An 18,766-nucleotide genomic window follows, 5' to 3' on the forward strand; every position below is an offset into this window, starting at 1 on the left:
TTAGTGAAAGTTGAAGTGTATATATTTAATTTAAGTGAATACCGCAAAGTTATTAAGATTATTTTATGAACACTTCTCTGCAAAGTGACACAGCTGGGAGGAGGAAATCTAACACATAAGTGTTCGTGTCTGAAAATTAGACAGAATGATTTAGCCCATTAGCTTGTTAACCAGGTGTTCCTTGCACTTAGCCTTATTTTCTAAACTCAGACTATGCCTAATATTTACTCGCAGGTAATGAGGTAATGTTAGATTTAGAGGATACCTAATTCTTTCTTGGACTTCTTCCATTTTCAGGCTTTGGCAGTCTAACAGCTTGTCAAAAAGAGACATCTGGAACGTATGATTGTTATTGGAGATGGCTGGAAATGTCTGTTAGAGCTTCTTGGGAGAGGAAGATAGGGGATTTCATCTCATCTGAAATGTGTGGAGAGTATCTTACTTCCTTGATTACAACATGAGGCTTTGAGAAAGGCAGCCTCGTTCCCCTATCCCTGTAATGCTTTTTAAGCAGAAACTGTCAGTGGTTTTTGGTCTGAGAAATTTTAGCTTTGGACTTCTGGGGAAAAGTATAAATTTTCATAGGCAAAGAAGATACTGCACAACAGGATTTCAGTTCTCATTTGTATTTTTCTCTCTTTTCTTCACATCTGAGCATCTTGGAAAGATCTGGCCTAAACTTGTCCCTTTTTATTTTGACGCTTATAAAATACAACTTATTTGTTTTTCTTTTCCAGTCCATAATTGTGCTCTATTTAGACAAGGCTGAGAGAAGTCTCAGCACAGCATCATAGCTGTTCCTTTCATCGGTCCAGCCCCGAATCTGGCACACTGTGCTGCGTTTCCAAAAATAAGCCCAGTTCTTCTCCCCTCGTGTGCACCGATTAGGCCTTTCCTTTGTATGTCATCTGAGCCCTGTAAACAGGGACACTGCAGGAGCCCCTTTAATAAATTAGCTGTTAGCACGTTCAAAACTTTGAAATGATAGGCTGTTTTTCTGCAGTGAGAGCTGGATTTTCATCAGATCAGAAGTTGTTCTCATCGTGCTATGAGTTACAGCTCGGGAAACTGCCACCAGTGTTATTAGCAGCAGCTCTGCAAGTGTGCCCAGGGAGCGCCGCGGTGCTGAGATCGATTGTTAACCCTCATGCTGCCCTTGTTTTCCTAATTGGTCACCCAAATGACTGCAAGAGAAATCCATACTTAAGCACGATACAGAGAGCGAAACAGTTTTCTATTCTAACAAAGGTCTCCATCCTAAAACTGCGTGCAATCAAGAGGATTATTTTAGGGCGACTGCTCTTGGTACTCAGCACCGCATTCAGAGGTAAGAGGTCAGCTGGATAGGCTGCATTGGTTTTTATTTGCTTCCCTAGACTGGAGGCTTTGCAAAGCAGCTGTAAGCAGCATGCCTGTTGCATTTGATTTGATGTAGATGTTGGAAATGGATTCCTGTAGGATTAGAGGTGCAATCACAGTGCCTGACTCCTGAGACTCTTCTGAATAACAAGTCCTTGTATTGATTTCCCTTTATGGTGAGAAGTGAGGTGATCAGGGGAGATGGATATAGATAAGCACGCTTCGACTTAGACAAGAGCTGGTTTGGGTCTGCTGAAAATCCCATCACTGGGGAAGAGAAAATCCCCTGTTGCTTTCGAAGCTATTAATCTGTTTGTGATTACTTTAATAAAAATTCCTCTGCTGTTCTTATAAGACTGCCTTCTATAGAGTTAACCATGCAATTACCTCCTGGTCTTCGCTAGCTATTTTTGTTGCCGAGTTCCCTCTTATTTATTTAACCGATCAAAAACTAAGCGATGCATTCAGATACAGGAGAGTCACCAGTGAAATTGCTGTTTTAATCCTAGCCTGGGATGGCCACTCCCTGGAAGACTGTAAGAAAAGCAGTGTCACGTTATAGTGAACCTCACCATTTTCAGAGGAAATCACGTGAATTCTGAGCAGACAGGAGTTTAGCAGCAAAAGTCAAGCAAAGACCACAACTATTTCTTTGTAGAAGATCCAGCTGTGTTTTAGGTATAATATGCCTAGGAGTGGTCGCCTCCGTAAATGGAAAACAGAAGGGGAAAAGCTGTGTGCCTGCCTAACCTCTAGTCATGCTAATGAGAAAATCCTTGGCCCGCGTTCAGTCGGTGTTGGTGTTTTTCTTGGAAGGCAGGCAGGCCATCTTGCATGGTATATAATGTACAGTGTCTGCCCAAATGTGGTTTATGAAGTGTTCCGTGCATATCTGCTCTTGGAGATTTGGCATTGTCTGTTGGGCTCTTATAGCATGTGCCTTTAAAAACAACCCCCCCAGAAAACCCCCGCCGGAGAACGCAGACCCGAGCAGCCTCCCAACACATCAGCATTGGTAATTCAATACCACCACACCATTCCATTGCTGCTGAATAGACAAAAGAAGTAGAAAGGACCCCACAGCTTGAAAGCTGATGCTATTTCGGTCTCTAACAAAAGTCTTTATTTTGGGGGAAAAAAAGAGATATTTGTTAAACTACTTAAGGAGTTAATTTTCAGACGCTGAATGCGAAGCTGACATTAAGAAAGGAAAAATAATAATGTTAAAACACGTGTGGCAAGACGTTTTTTGTTCTGTCAGGAAATTAAAACAATGGTCTGTGCATGCGGATGCAGATTCGGTGTTTAAGAAGAATGCAGCCCAAGGGGCAGATCCTCTGCCCTGCAACTCAGCAGGGATCTTCCAACGTAATGTGAGGTTCTGCCCTTTCCTGTTTGCAGGCTTATGTGGACAGAATCTGGGTTTTTCAGCTATTTTTTATTATTGATTTCCCCAAATTAGAAGTCTCTTTCTAATAGAGAGGGGGCTTAAAAGCAATCGATAGTGTTTATCTTAGGAGACAGCAGTTCAAGCTGCAGTGGAGGGTGGTGTAAGTCGCCCTTTCTCTTGTTACCCAGAGTTTCATTTAGGGTAGCAATACACAACAGCTCCTGGTTTTAATGTTGAAAATCCCTTAACCATAGATACCCTCACCCAAATGTGTTAAAAATTACTTAAAAGTGTTAATCGGGCATTTCTGATTATATTCAATCCCTCCCCCCCCCACCAAAACCCCGTTCCTAGATTCCGCTTGCAAATCACTACAACTTAACTATGTGATTTGTATTGGAAAGATTGGTTTTTTGGTTCATTTCACTTTATTATCTTTCAGCAGAGCTGTGACATCCACTTAGATGTCTTTACTGCAATTGTTTCTTGATGAGATCAGATTGCCCACTGCAGCTATGTCACAAAAACAGAGAGATGAAATTTGGGCCGCCCTATTTTTGATGAGCTGCTGGAGCCCAGCTTCACAGGGAAAAGAAAAAGGAAAAAAAAAAAAAAAAACCAACAGCACATAAAAGAATGATTAAAAGCAAAACAAAAGAAAAACATTTGGCGATCAAAATTGCTGTGAATTTAGTCAGATTGAACCTTTTAAATAAACACAATGTGAATAAAAGGGAAGGAAATGGCTCTGAACGTTACAACAGGGTAAAAGAAATGGAAGTTGCTAAAACTCAATGATTTGCGTGCTTGTCTCGCTTGAACGTGGAACACATTTCAGTTCTCCCGATTGAAAATGTTTTTAATAGCTGCTTTCTGTTGGCAGGATGTGTCTGGTAGCAGGCTTTAAAACCTGTCCATGGCAGTGTTTACTGTAAAGTGAGCATTTCCCTTTCGAGTTGTGCTGATATTAACTGGAGGAATCCCTCCTGCAGCACTTTGCCACTCACCACCTCCCAGTTGTGGACTTCCAAATCAAGCAACACGTAGCCGCAGGAGTTTGCAGCAGACAATATTAGTGAAGCCGTTTGCTTTCCAGGTAAACACATTAGGTCAGGCCAAAACTCCGTGTAGAAAGTCCCAAAGAGGGCTTCCCATGCAAAAGGCAAGGTCCTTTTCATGTTTTTGGACAGTGGCAGATTTTTGAGTGTGAGCTGCCTGGCAAGTCCTGCGCAGCAGTGGTGTTATCTGCCAATACAGGCTGATAAGGCGGTGTTAGCTGCCTTATAGAATCTGGTGGAGGAGCTCTGCAGGGAAAAGGAGCCTGGAAATACAAATCTGAGTCGCGGCGTGTCCTGGGGAATGTGGTAAGGAAAAGCACAGCAGAAGAAAACTCATTCCCAGAGCTGTTCCATCTGCTGCTTCCTCAAACCCTTAGAGCTTTTCTCGGATGTTTCGGTGGAAAACAACATGCTTTGCAAAAACGCTGTCCTCCCCTTTCAGCACAGCAAAGAGGAAAAATATATATATATCCGTGCAGAGTCACCGCTTACAGATGGATAATGGCAGGGCTCAGTGTGACCCATTGCATCCACAGAGGCAGAAGTGTGTGAGGACCATTGCAGAAAGCTGACCCACGTCCCCCCTGTTGTAATCAAAGGAGTACAACAGCATTTGGTGTGATCAGACGAGAGCTGGTGTGACCTTACAAGTAACAGCATGGTGTTTCAGCTAGGTCGTGTGCTTCTGCTTTGGTAGTTCTCTCGTTTTTCCATTCATCTAAAGAATAGTGCAGTCTATATTGTTGCCAACTCTTGTGATATTTGATGTTTTCTTCAAAACCTGACTTTTGGAGACACTGGAGATACAGGTTTTATTTACTTAAGTTTTGTTTATCCTTCTGTTTAGTCTTTGTACTTGGAAGGCACACGTGAAAACGTGACCTGAGTTCCTAAAATACTCAGAAATGTTAGAAGGCAGAAGAGATGCTCGCAATTATCAGTTGGTAGAATGCTGCAGTTTTAAAGATGCCCTCATGATTTTGAATGAACGGAAAGGATGTAAATGCAGTATGTTCAGCAACAGCATGTTTTCAGTTCTAAGGAAGGGAACAAGGCAAGCAATAACTGAAAGTTGCACTAGTCCCATAGGAGCTCTATCATCCATCACTCCAGCAGGATCTGTCGTTGTGGGGCCTTCTGAGAAACTGCCATCTTCTTCCTGTGCCATAATCTGAAAATAATGGAGGTCTTCCTCCCCCAAGAAAAGATTGTCCTGCCATGGATCAAGAGGCAGTTCAAACTATCATATCGCATCACTCGAAAAGTGGCATTTGTAGGAATGTCACATTTGAAATGTTATACTTACCAGGCTTCCATTATATGTGTTATAAATCCACATTTTAGAAGATTGTGATTTAACTGTATGGAGTCGCTCTGCTTTGAAGCTTGGCATAAAAACCATAACCCCGCAGCTAATATTTTTATAACTGAAAATACGTGAGAGAATGGATGTGGTTCTTTAGAGATTTTGACATTTTCATGTTGTCGCTCAGCACGTCAGACTTAAAGAAGTGAAATTTGTTGGTGAGTCACCGGATACCGGAACACGGTGGGTGTTGCACGATCCACAGCAGGTAATAATTTTGTTCGGGTAACCATGAATAATGCAAACGTGGGAATGCGCCATGCGGATTGTAACACAGGGAACCGCAGAATGTTCAAGTCTGAAGTTAAATCATTGGGAGGGATCAGTTTTGTAGAACCTCAGCAAATGCTTGAGGGAGGGGTGAGTGGTGATGGGCCTGAATAGTGCTACTCGTGTCTGTCGGTGTTGCATTTGGGCCCTGATTAGTTTAATGGGGAAGAGCTCCACAAATTAACCTACAGTGAGAGATCTAGGGCTCCCCTGTTTCTCGAAACCCAAGGGTGTAGAGAACTGATGGGAGTTTCTGTATAGAGGCACCTGGTGGATTCGTGTCTGCTATAGGAGCAGGCAGGGTTGGTTGAAATGTTTTTTTTACCGTATCTGCCTGAGGTGTGCTTTTATTCTTCTTGTTGTTCCACCTCCTGCAAACTAAAAGGCCGTGGGTATTATGTAAATCTGTAGCTTACGTCTGGAATCCTGCCTGTGCCATACAGCACAGCCTGAACGTGGAAAGCAAGTGCGTGAAAGCAGTGTGCGTGGTGAGAGTCTTGCTGTTTGTAACCCCATCGCAGCTCACTGAAATGCGCCAACTTACGCCCTACACTTTTTCTGTCTGGCTAAATGGAGATCAAGATGTTGTTCCGGGACCACACGAGGTTGGGTGCTCCCTGCTGAGCTGGGCAGAATAGGAGCAGGTGCTGTGCAAGCTCCAGGCACGGTGCAGCCCTGGGCTCTGCATGGAGCCCCAGCAGCACTTGGCAGCCAGCCGGGCTCTGCTCTCCCCAGGGAGCCACGCTGCAAGCAGGCTCACCATGTTTACCTTATGGATAGGAGATGCAGCCTAGCTGCCCCGGAGTGGTTTGTAAATTTAAACTGTAAACACTGTAAAACGTTTCATCTGTTCAAAGTCAGTTGGTTCAAATATCCTTTCATTCTTCTCCTTTTTTTTTTTTTTTTTACCTTAAATCTAAATAAGTTTCCCTGCATTGAATGAAGAATATAGGTCCAAGCTTTATAAACTGATGTCAGCCACATCAGGTATTTCCCACTTCTGTTTTTCTTTCTGCATCAGTTAAAGAATAGAAAGCGGTGGGGAATAAATATACTTATCATCTGTCAGAAGCATAGCAGGGCAGTTGTTCACAGGAGACGGGTGTGGTGCATTACAGAACAGGTTCTTTACTTTCAAACTCTTTAAATCTGAACGTCCGGATGGACTTGGAGCAAAAAAAATCTTGGCTAGGTTAATTCCACACAGACTAATTTATATTATGGATAGACATATGTTTAAACAAATACAAGACATGCATAAAATATCTTCTGATTTGGGAGTTACGGCAATGATGGAGCATATCAGCAGGTCAGCCAGGAAGCCCAAACCTCTGGAAACCTGGGGCCAATCCAACTGCAGGTGGTAATCAGGCCAGCTGTAAGTCATCATTGTTCTTGCTAACTAATCAGAACAGGAGAATGATGAATTTCTGTTGGTTTCTGGGTGCATTTTTTTTCTTTTTAACTTAAATTTCCCCCATGAATGCGGTCATAGAGAAGCAATTTTGTGCAAAGATGGGATAGCTGAGTGTATTTTTTTAAGGCTGTTGTGACAGATGTGCTTGTAGGTATGAAACGTGGCTCTGCAAAAGCTGTTTTTTCTCTCTTGCAAGGGAAGAACTCCCATTCATGGGGGTCGCCTCAGTCACAAAAGCCTAGATAAGGGTGGTCAGGGGGGAGGAACCACGTGATGGGGATAGGTGGTGATGGTTCCCTCTAATTCTTCTGTTAATACTTCTCACCAGGAGACCACAATGTAACCTGTGATGGAGAAGGAGCCATAGCTCCCACAGGTGAAAGGGAGTCACAGTCCTGTGTTACATCCATTCAGTTTGATTGACTAGAATTGTTTTAAGTCCAGGCTGGTTCTGTTGGGTCACTGTTCTCAAATGTTTCGGACAAATGAGGAAAATACAATAAACTACTTGCTGCCTTGCTATAGAAGTTAATCACAAGTGTGCGGGCTCTTTAGACCTAACGTATAGGGTGAAGAACTCAATAATGAATGTGTTGCAAAAAATTTCCAGCAGAAACCCAAACAGGGCCATTTACAGATGCTTTGCTGAACAGAAGTGCCAGATCTTAGGTTAGGTTTTGGCTCTGGACCAAAAATACTTTCCGCAAGAGGTGATTATTATGTATGATTCATACAGTGAGTCCACACAAGTAAAAATAATACTGCTTAGCTCTTAGTATTCAAAGTGCTTTTACATTTTCAAAGTGCTGTGCAAACATTAGTTAATTAATGGCATAAAATAAGTTACATTTTTGTGCTTTTAGCATTGACATTTTGACAATAAATGGTTTTGGAGACTTGGTATGCATCAGTGCGTTGGAGCAGCTCGTATATATTGTGCTAATGTTCTCAATTGTATTTGAGCAAAGTCTTAGTAATTTAGATGCTTTTTATCTTATGTTGAGGAGATACATAGAAGAAAGATTATCTGTAGGCAGCAACGTTCCATCAGTAAGGTATTTTTTTGTCTTTTCTAATAAAATGTAAATATGTGCTTTCTTGCCTCAGTGGCTTGCATGCCATGATCCACCACAGAAATTACACCATTGGTAAAAGTCAGAAACCGCTAAGAACCATCATTAGCATTCTAGCTGCAGAAACAGAGCTCTGTCTCGAAGATGGATATTGTGGAACTGGTGTACCCAAGGTTAGATGAGACTTGGTGAAGTGTTAGAGCATCTGCTGGCTATTTTCCGAGAACTCTCGTCCCATTAGCATCTATTAAAATCATTTGAAAACTGATCCTTATGAGATGGATCTCTTTTTTTCCCTTCCCAATTCTTGTGAAAAATGCTGGCATGCAGTTGACATTTATATCCCAGCGCATTTTTTTCTAAACAACCCATATTAAAGTTGCAATATCCTCTGCGGAAGACATTCATCAACTGTATCAAGCTTGCTTAATGACCCTTTGCATGAGGACATCTCTGCTGAATTGCAGACCAAGCTCACATGCCAAATCTATAACCACATCTACTCTCAAGCATATATCTTCTTTACTGATCCTGGACTCCAACAGGTGCAAATATCCCAAAAACAGTCTCCGAAGTGCAACCGTTCCCTGAGCTGACCCAGCCCCCTGCTGAACTTCTTGAGGAAGAAGGATTTTGCATCAGATTTTCTTGTCTCCTTGCACATTCTCCTTCCTGAGCGGCAGGAAACACTGCAGAGGTTGTGCACAGATCAACCCGGCTCCTGACTTGGTTTCTTTCAGGATGCTGAGATTCAGCAATTGCTCCAGTCACTCTTATTTAATGAAAACATGTCATTTTGTCACAGGTACCAAAGTGTCTCAGGCATGAATAAGGTGAAATTGTAACAAGTGACTTTCTAGAAAAAAAAAAAAAGAAAGAAAGAAAACTTCTGTGAAGGAAGGAGATAAATAGCTTTTAAAAAATCAGATTTTCTTTACCTGGAATCTACCTGATGCTTGCTAAGCAAATGATTCCGAGTTCATCTTCTAGGAGGAGATGCTCTGGAGTGAGCATCTGCGTCCTGGGAGGAGAAGTGTGTTTTTTTTTTTCTTGTAGTAGTGGAAATTTAATAGCTTCATCTTCTTCCTGGCTCTGTCTCTTTGTGATGGCAAAAAAAGATTATCTCTAGCATTAGAATGAGAGAGATACAGTGTTTGAGAAAATCAGCCTTTGTCCTTTCAAAGTGGTCTTTAATGGATTGCATTAATGACTTTAATTTGATCTATAAATGACAGATAAATTGTAAAACATTTTCTTCAAGAAGTGAGATAAAGTAGTATTTGTATAACTGAGACTCAGTCCAGGTTTCAGTCTGAGCGATGGTTTCAGAGCTGTTTCAAGTTCTGTTCTGAGGCTTATATTCTTTGGAAAGCAGTTTTTTTTTTAATTATTTTATTTTATTTTTAGAAGGGATCCTTTTTATCTACAACAAACCTTCTGAATAAGAGTTTTGCAGCGTCTCTGCATAATGTCATTCTTTTGTAGCCTTGATAGCAGGTACGTTATGCCTTCGCTTTGCTCCTACAGCAGGAGTTTTAATTGCCTTAATGGGGAATAATTATTAAGTTCTCATACCAGAGTTTTCTCTGCCTACATTTTTCATCAAATAAAGCATAGAGCTAGAGGGGAGAGTTCAAAATATGTTGGGGGTGGTTGTGGTGGTAGAGCTGTTAATACAGCATAAGGGAAGGTCCTCCATCTCTAGAAATGTGGCTTTTATGACACTTGCTGCATTTTGGAAAGCTTAACTGCAGTTGGACACACTCGGTGTGTGTTGTCTTCCCACCAAAGCAGGTAAAGCCTAGTTGCACTGATCCAAAACTCTCTTGAAGTCGACAGCTTTTGGTTAAGGGCGAATCAACGTGAGTGTTCATGTAGGATGGAGGTGTGGGAATGATTAAAGAGGCAATGGCAAATGGGAAATACACTGGGAGCCTGGGAATTGTTCTCCGTTGGATTAGGTCTGAGGGATTTCTTAATAAAATTGTATATTTTGCAAAGGCAAAACCTCCCAGCTTCTCTAGGAGTTTGTGTAATTGTGTACATGAGAGTCATCTGGCCTCTTTCAACAAAAATACTGAAGTAAGTTGCAATTTAAGCCAACGTGATAAGCCAGATTTTTTTTTTCTCTGTCAGTAGTTTTGAAAGTGATGCGAAGTGCCCAAACTGAAAGCAGTCATCAGTTGTAAAATACCCTACCACAAGGCTAGGCAAAGAGAAATGAGAAAATTGTTGTTGAGTTTATCGTGACTGCAAATTTACCCAGCCTGTAGCCACACGCTTAAAAGTTTCTTAAGCCATCAGCTGCTGCTTCTCCTGCTCTTTTTCTGTAGCTCAAACGTTTCTTTTTGAATGAGGCTGCTGAGGGCTTCTCAGCTGTTTGTATCCCAGCCATGAGATGCCAGCAAGACACTCATGCCTGCTGCGCAGGGACCTGGTGACTTCTCCTGGGGCAATACCTAGAAGATGCTGCCATCCCTTGCGGCTGCTCTCCTGGCTGGTCTGCAGCCTCAGACAGCTTTCTCTCCTCCTGGGACTGCCTGTAGCATCCAAATCTAAATTACTCTATCATCTAAAGGATAGGAAGGACCAGCCTGGTCTTCCTATGTAGTGCAGATCATAGAATGCTTAGATCAGAAGCTTTTGAAATAAAATTAGGGACTCATTTAGATTTCAGGATCTTGCAGCAGCCTCAAAGATGATGGTGAGGAAGAGATTACATCTCTGTTTTCAAGTATGTATGCTTTCTGGAGTGGTAGGCTCTGAGCAGCTCTCCTCCTGACCCTGGGAAGGAGTAGAGATCATGTTGGTGGGTATTACTCAATGCTACAGCACAAGAATTTTTCCAAAGTGACACCTCAGTCCTGGGGGTATCTTTCCTCGGCTTTTGATGGTAGTGAAACATAGCATCTTCTGGGAATGGTCTGCCACAGGTTGGATGCCCAAGCAGGCTTTGGAATCTCATGCTTATTGGCAATCTGGGTGTACGTAAGCCCAAATTGTATTAAAGAGACTGCTGGGGAAAAAAGTATGTTGTAAAGTAAAGTATGGTGCAGAAAGTTGACCTTTGGGATTGCAACACGCTGCTTGATTGTATGCCACAATACTATCATATTCTTTGGAGAGCCACAATGAGGATATAATGATAACTTAACGTAAGCTGATGATTTATCTCCTCAAAAATGCATGGTAGTTGTAAAACTGTCTATCAGATATTTTCAGAGTACTATCCTTCACAAGCCCTTATTTAACGCAGTTATATTTGCATGCATACCCTCTCTTCCCATTTGCCATTTGTCACTGAGATAGCAAATTACATTCATCAGAATCCATTCATTCCCCCGGTTTCGCTGAATACAGGATTATCTTGGCTGTGTCAGCTGCCCTATGACTGGTAACTGTGAAAAATGGAGGTCGCCTTCAGATATTCCAAACATGTATCTTCAAAGGACAGTAGGTATTAAGCTAGAAAAGATTAATGGGTTTTATGTCATTGTGTTTGTGTGGCATAAATGTGAATTGTGCAGATTGATGGATACCTTGGTAAAAACAAATGCATTTTTAAAGTACTCTCTTGCCCTTTCCCTGACAAGTTTTAGTGACCATCAAAGGAAACATACTGAGACGTTGCCTTAAATCCAAGACTGATTTTGCAGGCTTTTTCACCCCTAGGAAATGGAAAGATTTTAGTCACTGGCCAAAAAATGAACATGCGGCCTATTAACTGCTGGTTAGTTTCTTGCCTCTGTCTGCCAGTGTTTACAGGAGTGCAAGGGAAGTGTTACGTCTTATTTCATCACGTCATGCAGTCATGGCAGTAACTAGGATGCATGCAATTTTCTTGCGGGATACTTCAAAATGCATCATAAATTGTCATCATAATTTCCTATTTTAAATCTGAATTGCTTCTCCAGGACAGCCCTTCTGCTTGTCTGGCAGGTGCTCTGCTCACACAAAGAAGTAACAGCTCAGCACAGGGAATGGCCAAGTCCAAAAGGGAAGGCTCTGGCTGTCCTTCGATTACACAGTGTGTAAAAAAAGGTATTGAAAGCAAAAACTGGGTTCTCTCAGAGAATAAGTAACCTTTAAAAACCAACCAACACATTAGGGAAAATAGTTACCTTTATTGATTCTCACAATAAATGGGTACATTGAAAGGATGTGCCAGAGAAAAACTGATGGGGTGCAGTCAAGCTTGTAACCTTGGCTTGTGACCATTGATAGGTTTTTCTTTTTCTTATCATGTCTTCACTTTGAGAGGGAACAGTAGAAAGAGATCCTGGGGTTCAGGTTTAGCTCTGATGCTTGCTCTTTGTGATCGTGGGCATCTGTAATGTCTACCTGGTGGCAAAACTCTATCAACTGTCACAAAACTTAGCTTTGGTTTAGATCTGTGAGTAAAAGTGCTTTTGCACGAGCTGTGGGTTTTAATGCTTTTTCAGTTGCATGGAGATAGGCTTATGTCATAGTGATAACTGCAGAGGTGTCTGACACCCATGAGATACAGGGAGTAATTTACCATCATCTGTTGAATATGAGCAGAGCAGTAGGAAGAGCAGGCAGGGAGAGATGTTCTGACTATGCATTACGTTTATCCTGGGTTTCACTGCTAATTCTGTTTCTACTGCATTTTGTTTTAGAGGCAGGGGTTGTTGCAAAGCCTTATCTAAAGTTCCTTTGGGATGTTTGCATTAATATTTTAAACTTGTAATAAATTTCTGATGGTGGTTTCTGTGTTGTTTTGTTTTGTTTTAATTGCCTTTGGACTTTTAATTATCTTTCAACCCAAGCAAAGTACGCTTTCACTCACAAATAGGATATTAAAGCACCAATAATAATTTTCTGCTTTTTAACTTCAGTAAGACCATCATAGAAACCATTCATCTCTATTTGTGATAAACATAAATCGTTTTATAATTTATAATGTTTTGCGTTTTATTCTTTCAACGACTGCCTAAGTAACACGATGGTTTAAGTAAGAGTTGCTTCCTTACAGCTTAGTCCTCAGTGGGTATTTGCTCTTGATGTGGAATCATAGTGCTTCATCAGCATCTACTTTCAGGAGGCTTGCAGTAATGTGGATATTAATTCAGATTTTTGCTTTGGATTCAAAGAATTTTAAAACTCAAGTCCATCAAAATCGAAGAGCTTTGTCCTGAGAGGGTGCATCTTTCTCAACCCCCCCCTCCACCATCAGGAGCGATCCAGAGGGTGTCTGTCTGCCTGGAGCTGGCCTCGTTTGCCAACTCAAGTTAAGCAGACTGTGTTTTGGCTCAGGTCTGCAGTGGGTTTGAAGCTGGGGCAGGTGTAACGATCTTAAGAGCAGATGAATTTCTTTGTGAACATCATCGCACAGTTCATTGATTGTCAAATCTGCCATATCACTAGTCTGACACCTCTGCCCTGCTTAAAGCTTCTTATGAGGATGGAAGTGGCGCCGAAGCTTTGTATTTGCCATAAATACTAAACTGAAGTTCTTTTTGAGAGTAATTCTGCAATTATAGACCATGATGTCATGCTGAAAGGAGCAGACAGTCAGCTAGGCTCTACGCTTTAATGGTTTCTGTGAAATTAGTAATAATAGTAGGAGGCTAAATTTTAATTTATGGCGCTATGAAATGAGTAGGTTTTATAGGGCTTGAAGCATTCACCTTTGGAAGAGGTGTGTGAAAACTTCTGGCTTCGACTATGGCTCATTTCCAAGCGGGATGAAATCCTCTTTGCTCTTTCTTTCCAGTCAAGCTGCCTGCTCCCTAAACAGCTGGACAGATGTGCGTGGGGTTCAGGAAAGGCAGTGCCTCTGATGATGGAGCTCGCTGCTCCTGCAAGGGAGATGGCAGCTGCCCGAGTTACTTACAGAGCTGGCGTTTCCATCTGTTAGTTGGTTGCAATAGGATTACTGGAGGATCAAATCAGGCAGGGGTTAGGCTGAAGGGGAGACAATAGGCATCAAGAGTATCATGTACCAGTGCTCGAGGAGAGCAGGAACAGATGGTGGTCTCTTTGAAGTGTGCACAGAGGGAACGTGACGCATCAGCTTGGTGCTGGGCAGGGAGCAGTGCTGTTGGAAAACAGTGAAATAGAAGTGGAAAACGGGGTCCCTGACAGTGAGCATGAGTGTTGTCGCCTTCAGAACAGCTGGTTGAGCTGCTGCTGTGGAAATGGGAGAAGTTTTACTCAGTGTGCAATGCAGTCAGGTGAGACACTCGTAGCCTCACTCTGTGATACATTAAAAATCTTTTCCTCCTTATGTTTTGTTTCTCAGCCTTTAGGTTTTGATTCCATGAGAGTGTATCTTGAAAAAATGGGCTGGTGTGGCCTTGTTCTCACTGGTCTTCATCTGGGACAGTGAAAGCCACCAAGGCTGCCCAAGCAATAGTGCTGTGAGCAGAGGGAAGATGCGGGATCTTGGCCCAGTGAAGGCTCAGAGCCTCTTCCTTACAGGCACTGTAGTCAAGGAGACTTAATTGCTTCAGACAGCTCTGAATGGTGACTGTTAGGGAAGTGTCTGAGAAAAGTATCTGAAGAGTTAGGATAATGGAATTTGAATATCAGAAGAATTTTAATTCTTAAGGAGACAAGTGTTGTTTCTGGCATTATGGGCTATAGGCACCAATCCAAGCATGCTGAAGTCAATAAAAAGCTTCTGTTTGGCTCCACTGAGTTTGAATCGAGTCCACAGAATGTTTGATAAACTGAAAATGTTACAGCAAGCTTCTGGTGTTAGCCATGCCCTAATGACAGTGGGTTCTGGGGGGATCAGATAAGCATATTTTGTAAAGGAGATTTGCTACAAAGAAGAGACTCTCATTCTCATTTCATTTTCTTTGTTATTTGTTACTATTTTCATTTGAGAAACTTTTTTTTTTTTTTTTTTCCAACTACAATTGTTTTGTTGTTTTGTTTTGTTTTTTACAATTGTGTATTTTCTGGTAAGATTTAAACTATGGTGCGGCTTATTACCGTGTAGAATAAAAAGCAGTCAGTGCCTGCTGGGTGAATGCCTTGGTACTGAGGACATGCATGGAGTACTTGGAAGTGCTGAGATGTAGTTGGTTTTATTTTCATTGAGTTATTTTATTAGGACACGATGTGGCAATGACGTGGAAACACTTAGTAGATGAAGTAGTGTAGAACAGCTCTTGATTGGTTTTTTGCTTAAGATCTGTGCCTGATGTATGGCCTGGCACCTGCTCATACATGCAGCTATGCGTATGGCTCTGTTTGGCAGGTCCTATAGATCAAACTTGGCAATACCTCTTGGTAGTGATGTGTAAGTGCAAAACTAAGTATTGCTGTCCCCTAAGCAGATAGAGAAGTTAAGGCAGAGGAATTGGACTCACCTTGGAAGGGGCACATCCCGGGGCTGTTTCTCCAAGCAGTGCACACCCATCTTGTTGCTTTGCTTGCATTCTGCAGGTAGGGCTGTCCGATTGGTGGTGTGAAGGAATAGTGGGGCTCCCATGGCGAGGTGCAGCCCCAGCTGTGCTCCAGGGCTCCTGGGGCCCCCTGGGCAGTTTTGCCCATGCTACTGTGACAGTGCAGCCCCTGAGCTGGCTGCACAGCTCTTCCTGACTGTGAGTAGTCTGAGAGAAAGGCAACCCAGGTTGCATGAGACCACTCGCATGGCCCACCAGCACATTGAAAGCTGACTCGATGCTATGTGCTCTCTAACCGGCTAGGGCAGAAAGAACACAACAAAATAAAGGGGAAAAAAAACAAAAAAAAACCCCAACAACCTTTAAACAAAGAGCAGAGGGAAGCATTATTTTTTCTCAGCTTCATTGTGTTAAGGTCAACAGTGCTGCTGTCAAGAACAGCATTGCTTCTGTACTTAGCGTGAGGGGTTTTGTGGATGAGATTTGGATGCATCCGTGCGAAGTGCTGGCATTAATGACTGAGTCAGTGCCCACTCCGCTGCAGAAGCAGCCTGGGCCATGCGGAGCTCCAGTCGTTTGCTGATCCCCATTTAGTGCTGCTAGCAAAACCACCAGGGATGGATCCCAGTCAAAAGTAAACGCAGCCTGGCAAGGAGAGCAGGTCCCAAGGATAAAAAAGCAACTGAAAAAGAAAATCAATGTACTCGCAGCCTTGGGCTGTGAAGCTGCCTACTAAGCTCATGCAATTTAACTCCCTTCTTCCTCTGTTACAGCACTCTTAATTTTGGGGTTCTTTGATCCCGCTATTCATAGCTGTGAAGCGAGCAGAATTTGATCAATCTCTGGTAGGGGCCGGTTGATTTTGACATCAGCTTCCGAAAAGGGGCTGTCAATCAAGGGTGAGCCTTAATAGCTTCAGCTTGCAGCTCCTTTAGGCTTGCATTGCAGCTGAGTGCTGCTTGGTCAACTGTGGAGGAGCCGGGCACCTACAAAAGGCTGCAGGGGCTCCTCAGACACAGAGTCCCTCAGGGTCCCTGCCTGATCTCTGCAAAGGGGCTGCATCCAACTGCTCATCTGCTGCCATGTCCCAGATGCAACGGGAGAGCTCTCCTCTTTGAGCAAGGAGTGCCTTTTGCATCCCAGGAGGCCTGCTGAGCTTTTGTGAGCCAGCAGGCTACAGAGCTTTGGGTCCACTCGGATTAAACCTTTCCTTATTGCAGCTTATTGTAGCTGGAATGGAAACAGTGAGGACAAGGGTTACTTTCCGTACCTAATTTCCAAGTTATTTTAGCTGGGGATGTTAGATAAAATAGTCAGTGACTGGCAGGATGATAGAATATGGTTTAATTTCAGATTTACTATCTGCCAACACATGCCATTCAATCAGATAAACACAGGATTTTGGCTGTCATCACAATATCTTATGCATACTTAAAAATAGAGCGCTTTTTCTCACACCAAGAAGAAATTGAACAGGTTTATACACAGGATGTGTATAGTCAGGATGCTAGAAAATGTGAAATAGCGTGCCATTTCTGGAGAGATTCCCTATCTTTAAATTAAGGAATTATATTAGAAGTAGCAGAAATTCTCCTGATTGCAAAAGTTTTATCATTGTCAACTGCGCAGAATAAATACAAGTGAAGGGAACACCTTGAGAAGCTGAAATATAGAAAATGAGGGAAATGTCTGTAGTGTTTACAGCAGAGGATGCGAGATTGTACAGAGGGCCAGACGGCTCAGAACTTCTCTGTGTGGGAGTATGATTCCTCCTCTGGCTTTTAAGTTCCCATCCTTGCTGCTTGGTCTGGTGCACATATTGCACCTATCGCTGCAATGCTCGAGTATCTGCTCTGCTTGGGAGGTGGGGATAGAAGATGGCAATCGAGGACAGCCCCAGCACAATCCTAAATCAGGTTGTAGAAGGCAGGCAATTTAAGCTTTCTCTATTGGAAGCTTCCATCCTGAAAGCGCAACTTTAGTAAAGTGGAAACAATTATGTAAAATATGGCTGTAAAAACACTTACCACTGATGCTTTATATTATAAACATGTGGGTACACAAATGAATACGCCCTTTTGGCCCATACCCTTCACCAATATTTGTTTGTGTTGTTATTATTCTATTCATTTACTTTATCTGTTGTGAGGAGCAGCTGATGACACAGTCCAGCATTTAGTGAAGCTCTAGTCTGGACTGTTTACCAGAGCTGCACAAGGCGGTTTGTTTCTCTGAATGTCATACAAACACATTTTCCTGCTCACAAGTCTGCAGCAAGCTCCCAAGCTCTCTCTTACTGCTGCTTCTCTCCTGCTCCCCGGCCTCTTTGTTCCCTAGGGCCCACATAACCCACACCTTCGTTCTCTTATCTCCTGTCTGTTTTGCACTTTCAGCTTTTGAAGTTGCCTTTGGGAGATGTCCTTGTTACCAACCACCAGGACTTTCCAGAATAACTGATTATTGCCTGCTCTTGTTCCGTTCTTTATTCTACTAGGCTGCTCCAAAATGAGCTCTAAAATGATGGTTAGAGCTGCTCAAGTATAATGGTATCTTTGAAGCCAAGGCCTGTACTTGCTTCGAAGAGCAGCTCTAGCCAAAGGGCAGCTTTTTCTAGTGAAGTGAATGGAAAGAAGGTACTTTTTTGTGAGCGTCTGTCCTGCAGGCTTCTCTGCTGGAGGGAGGCTGCTGCCTTTGTAGCATGTAGCTCGCAAGCAGCTCTGCCACAGCACGTCAGCTTATTGCCCATGGAATCATGAGGGCAGCAAAATGGCAGGCAAGGAGCTGAATTCCCTACTGGTCAGACTTCATCCTTTTCTGATGATGCTCTCGTGGCACTTCAGAGAAAAACCCGATTACTGGATGGGTGGGTCCTGCAGCTCAGCCTTGCATGGATCTTCTCTTCTTCCACCGCTCCTTCCAGGAGCTGTGCCAGGCTAGGCAAACAGGTAAAGCAAAGAAATAGCACAGCTGGAGTGAGTCCGCTGTGGGTGTCTTTCATCTTAAAGGCTTTGGAATTTTGTTTGGTTTTTATTGTTTGCCTTTTTTTTTTTGTCACTTCTAGAAAAGCCTTTCACGCAGAAGGCCATCGTAATTTATTTGGAACCATTAGTGGGTGGGTGTTGCGTGCATTGTGGGCTGTGGTTTCATTGATACGCTCAGCCTCACGAAGAAGACAACGTGTTAAACATTTTATTTACCCCGTGTGCTACCTGTCATCTAATCAGCTTTTGTTTTTGCTGCATTTTGCTTGTATTATAGCAAGAGTAAGTGATTTCATGTAAATTAAAACCACATGAAACCTTTTAAAGCTGTTTTAAAGTACTAAATGGTTTTGCAAATAGGTTTGTCCAACAAAGATTGGAAAAAGAGCTCTTTGCTTACCCGTTTACTCTTTTTTATGCTTATTAGAAACCCCCCCGTGTGACACTTTCATCAAACATTGCATCCTGGTACT

General features: G+C 42.6%; 1 protein-coding gene across 8 annotated transcripts in view; it reads left to right on the top strand.

Moving 5' to 3' along the window:
• MACROD2 (mono-ADP ribosylhydrolase 2) overlaps positions 1 to 18,766 on the top strand; it is an 836,889-nt gene that overhangs the window by 725,436 nt on the left and 92,687 nt on the right. The gene's annotated exons all lie outside the window — the stretch shown is intronic.

This window comes from Phasianus colchicus, chromosome 2 (genome assembly GCF_987193195.1).
Source record: "Phasianus colchicus chromosome 2, bPhaCol1.hap1.1, whole genome shotgun sequence".
NCBI classification, from domain to species: domain Eukaryota; kingdom Metazoa; phylum Chordata; class Aves; order Galliformes; family Phasianidae; genus Phasianus; species Phasianus colchicus.